At 40.7% G+C, this 5,446-nt stretch overlaps 1 long non-coding RNA gene across 1 annotated transcript; it reads right to left on the bottom strand.

Moving 5' to 3' along the window:
* Positions 1–4,340: 4,340 nt before the first annotated feature.
* LOC117129881 lies at positions 4,341–4,817 on the bottom strand. Its single transcript, XR_004453417.1, has 2 exons — positions 4,574–4,817; positions 4,341–4,402 (listed from the first exon to the last, which is right to left on the bottom strand). It is a non-coding gene; the product is annotated as an uncharacterized LOC117129881 (long non-coding RNA).
* Positions 4,818–5,446: the final 629 nt, after the last annotated feature.

The raw sequence follows: 5,446 nt of genomic DNA, 5'->3' as shown, positions 1-5,446 counted from the left end.
CAAAATGAGCATCAAAGTCTGTGTCCTCTTGACTAAGAGAGTTGATTGCTCCTTTTACTTCATATACCTTGCTGATATTGGATTTGTTGGCATACACCTTCTTGAGAGTGTCCCACAGCTCCTTAGAGGTTTCACAAAATGCATAAGCCTCTTGGAGAGAAGGGGCGAGGCTATTCTGGATGATAGACAACACCATGAGGTCCTCCTGACCTTTCTTCTTATCCCCAGAATCTGCAACCACCACTTCTTTGCCATCCTCTCCTAGGGCGGTCTTTTTGGTGGGGCGGCCTTCTTCAACAATCTCCCAAAGACCTCTGCCTCCGAGAGCTGTTTTGGCAAGTCTTGCCCATGTCAGGTAGTTAGGACCCTTGAGAGTAACTGGTATCATCACCATCTTTGGGTTCTCGGAGGTATCCATCAAGAGAGAAAGAGAAACAAAAGTTTTGGATGAACTTTGCTATTTTTGGCAAATTCTGGAAATGAGATTGAAGAACACCTCAAGAACAGGATGAACTTTGCCAAAAATAGAAATAAAACACAGAGAGTTTGCGGAAGAAAAAGAGATTTAGGTCTCAAGAGCAAAGCTGCTCTGATACCATGAGAGTTTTAGAAGATTAAGGAGAGATTAAGTGAGAAGAGTGAGAGATGGAGAGAGTTTCCGTGAGAGTGTGACAAAGAGAATAGAAGGAGAATTAGTTTCCCTTACTTGATTTGTTACATATGACAGGATATATAAAGGCATACAAGAATGCATAAACAATGAGAAGATAGTACAAGGAAAAGAATAAACAAAGAGGAAGCAGATCAGCGGATGGCTCGTCCAGCAAGAGGGATAGTGACAGCTCCCAAAGGTCAGCTCCCTCTCTCTTCTCTTAGGCACACCCGTGACTCCTCCACTCACTTCTCCTCAACGGATACATGTCGACATTCCCACTCACTAGGAGATCTTTTAATCACTTGACCGAGTTGGTTAGCTCATGACTTGCTTCCTTTCCTTGCAAGTCACTCTTAGGTTGTACGGACAGCCTTGTTCTCCAAGTTCCTATCTTCTTGCTTTATTCTTCATGTCAACAATAACTTCTTTTTGCCAACTCCTATGAGATTTATTCAACTTCCTGGTGATTCTGCACCACTTTATGTATCCAAATCAAGCTTCTCACAAAGTAATTCATCCTGGTTTGATTGGAACGACGAAGAAGCTGTGCTATTCCCAAACTGGGAAACTGGAATCACCTGATTTGAAAGTGGGATAACTTCTTCTTGACAACTCCTATGAGATTTATTAAACTTCCTGGTGATTCTCCACCACTTTATGTATCCAAATCAATCTTCTCACAAAGAGATTCATCCAGGTTTGATTGGAACGACAAATAAGCTGTCCAATTCCTAAACTGGGAAACTGGAATCACCTGATTTGAAAGTGGGATAACTTCTTCATCCCAACTCCTATGAGATTTATTCAACTTCCTGGTGATTCTCCACCACTTTATGTATCCAAATCAAGCTTCTCACAAAGTGATTCATCCTGGTTTGATTGGAACGACGAAGAAGCTGTGCTATTCCCAAACTGGGAAACTGGAATCACCTGATTTGAAAGTGGGATAACTTCTTCTTGCCAACTCCTATGAGATTTATTCAACTGCCTGGTGATTCTCCACCACTTTATGTATCCAAATCAAGCTTCTCTCAAAGAGATTCATCCAGGTTTGATTGGAACGACAAATAAGCTGTCCTATTCCCACACTGGGAAACTGGAATCACCTGATTTGAAAGTGGGATAACTTCTTCATCCCAACTCCTATGAGATTTATTCAACTTCCTGGTGATTCTCCACCACTTTATGTATCCAAATCAAGCTTCTCACAAAGTGATTCATCCTGGTTTGATTGGAACGACGAAGAAGCTGTGCTATTCCCAAACTGGGAAACCGGAATCACCTGATTTGAAAGTGGGATAACTTCTTCTTGCCAACTCCTATGAGATTTTTTCAACTTCCTGGTGATTCTCCACCACTTTATGTATCCAAATCAAGCTTCTCACAAAGTGATTCATCCTGGTTTGATTGGAACGACGAAGAAGCTGTGCTATTCCCAAACTGGGAAACTGGAATCACCTGATTTGAAAGTGGGATCACTTCTTCTTGCCAACACCTATGAAATTTATTCAACTTCCTGGTGATTCTCCACCACTTTATGTATCCAAATCAAGCTTCTCACAAAGTGATTCATCCTGGTTTGATTGGAACGACGAATAAGCTGTCCTATTACCAAACTGGAAAACTGGAATCACCTGATTTGAAAGTTGGATAACTTCTTCATCCCAACTCCTATGAGATTTTTTCAACTTCCTGGTGATTCTCCACCACTTTATGTATCCAAATCAAGCTTCTCACAAAGTGATTCATCCTGGTTTGATTGGAACGACGAAGAAGCTGTGCTATTCCCAAACTAGGAAACGTGAATCACCTGATTTGAAAGAGGGATAACTTCTTTTTGCCAACTCCTATGACATTTATTCAACTTCCTGGTGATTCTGCACCACTTTATGTATCCAAATCAAGCTTCTCACAAAGTAATTCATCCTGGTTTGATTGGAACGACGAAGAACCTGTGCTATTCCCAAACTGGGAAACTGGAATCACCTGATTTGAAAGTGGGATAACTTCTTCTTGCCAACTCCTATGAGATTTATTAAACTTCCTGGTGATTCTCCACCACTTTATGTATCCAAATCAATCTTCTCACAAAGAGATTCATCCAGGTTTGATTGGAACGACAAATAAGCTGTCCAATTCCTAAACTGGGAAACTGGAATCACCTAATTTGAAAGTGGGATAACTTCTTCATCCCAACTCCTATGAGATTTATTCAACTTCCTGGTGATTCTCCACCACTTTATGTATCCAAATCAAGCTTCTCACAAAGTGATTCATCCTGGTTTGATTGGAACGACGAAGAAGCTGTGCTATTCCCAAACTGGGAAACTGGAATCACCTGATTTGAAAGTGGGATAACTTCTTCTTGCCAACTCCTATGAGATTTATTAAAATTCCTGGTGATTCTCCACCACTTTATGTATCCAAATCAATCTTCTCACAAAGAGATTCATCCAGGTTTGATTGGAACGACAAATAAGCTGTCCAATTCCTAAACTGGGAAACTGGAATCACCTGATTTGAAAGTGGGCTAACTTCTTCATCCCAACTCCTATGAGATTTATTCAACTTCCTGGTGATTCTCCACCACTTTATGTATCCAAATCAAGCTTCTCACAAAGTGATTCATCCTGGTTTGATTGGAACGACGAAGAAGCTGTGCTATTCCCAAACTGGGAAACTGGAATCACCTGATTTGAAAGTGGGATAACTTCTTCTTGCCAACTCCTATGAGATTTATTCAACTGCCGGGTGATTCTCCACCACTTTATGTATCCAAATCAAGCTTCTCTCAAAGAGATTCATCCAGGTTTGATTGGAACGACAAATAAGCTGTCCTATTCCCACACTGGAAAACTGGAATCACCTGATTTGAAAGTGGGATAACTTCTTCATCCCAACTCCTATGAGATTTATTCAACTTCCTGGTGATTCTCCACCACTTTATGTATCCAAATCAAGCTTCTCACAAAGTGATTCATCCTGGTTTGATTGGAACGACGAAGAAGCTGTGCTATTCCCAAACTGGGAAACCGGAATCACCTGATTTGAAAGTGGGATAACTTCTTCTTGCCAACTCCTATGAGATTTTTTTCAACTTCCTGGTGATTCTCCACCACTTTATGTATCCAAATCAAGCTTCTCACAAAGTGATTCATCCTGGTTTGATTGGAACGACGAAGAAGCTGTGCTATTCCCAAACTGGGAAACTGGAATCACCTGATTTGAAAGTGGGATCACTTCTTCTTGCCAACACCTATGAAATTTATTCAACTTCCTGGTGATTCTCCACCACTTTATGTATCCAAATCAAGCTTCTCACAAAGAGATTCATCCAGGTTTGATTGGAACGACGAATAAGCTGTCCTATTACCAAACTGGGAAACTGGAATCACCTGATTTGAAAGTTGGATAACTTCTTCATCCCAACTCCTATGAGATTTTTTCAACTTCCTGGTGATTCTCCACCACTTTATGTATCCAAATCAAGCTTCTCACAAAGTGATTCATCCTGGTTTGATTGGAACGACGAAGAAGCTGTGCTATTCCCAAACTAGGAAACGTGAATCACCTGATTTGAAAGAGGGATAACTTCTTTTTGCCAACTCCTATGAGATTTATTCAACTTCCTGGTGATTCTGCACCACTTTATGTATCCAAATCAAGCTTCTCACAAAGTAATTCATCCTGGTTTGATTGGAACGACGAAGAAGCTGTGCTATTCCCAAACTGGGAAACTGGAATCACCTGATTTGAAAGTGGGATAACTTCTTCTTGCCAACTCCTATGATTTATTAACTTCCTGGTGATTCTCCACCACTTTATGTATCCAAATCAATCTTCTCACAAAGAGATTCATCCAGGTTTGATTGGAACGACAAAAAGTTGTCCAATTCCTAAACTGGAAACTGGACTCACCTGATTTGAAAGTTGGATAACTTCTTCATCCCAACTCCTATGAGATTTATTCAACTTCCTGGTGATTCTCCACCACTTTATCTATCCAAATCAAGCTTCTTACAAAGTGATTCATCCTGGTTTGATTGGAACGACGAAGAAGCTGTGCTATTCCCAAACTGGGAAACTGCAATCACCTGATTTGAAAGTGGAATAACTTCTTCTTGCAAACTCCTATGAGATTTATTCAACTACCTGGTGATTCTCCACCACTTTATGTATCCAAATCAAGCTTCTCTCAAAGAGATTCATCCAGGTTTGATTGGAACGACAAAAGCTGTCCTATTCCCACACTGGGAAACTGGAATCACCTGATTTGAAAGTGGGATATTCTTCATCCCAACTCCTATGAGATTTATTCAACTTCCTGGTGATTCTCCACCACTTTATGTATCCAAATCAAGCTTCTCACAAAGTGATTCATCCTGGTTTGATTGGAACGACGAAGAAGCTGTGCTATTCCCAAACTGGGAACCGGAATCACCTGATTTGAAAGTGGGATACTTCTTCTTGCCAACTCCTATGAGATTTTTCAACTTCCTGGTGATTCTCCACCACTTTATGTATCCAAATCAAGCTTCTCACAAAGTGATCATCCTGGTTTGATTGAACGACGAAGAAGCTGTGCTATTCCCAAACTGGGAAACTGGAATCACCTGATTTGAAAGTGGGATCACTTCTTCTTGCCCAACACCTATGAAATTTATTCAACTTCCTGGTGATTCTCCACCACTTTATGTATCCAAATCAAGCTTCTCACAAAAGAGATTCATCCAGGTTTGATTGGAACGACGAATAAGCTGTCCTATTACCAAACTGGGAAACTGGAATCAC

This window comes from Brassica rapa, unplaced genomic scaffold (assembly GCF_000309985.2).
Source record: "Brassica rapa cultivar Chiifu-401-42 unplaced genomic scaffold, CAAS_Brap_v3.01 Scaffold0218, whole genome shotgun sequence".
Lineage (NCBI taxonomy): Eukaryota > Viridiplantae > Streptophyta > Magnoliopsida > Brassicales > Brassicaceae > Brassica > Brassica rapa.
This window is presented reverse-complemented; position numbering and strand designations above follow the sequence as displayed.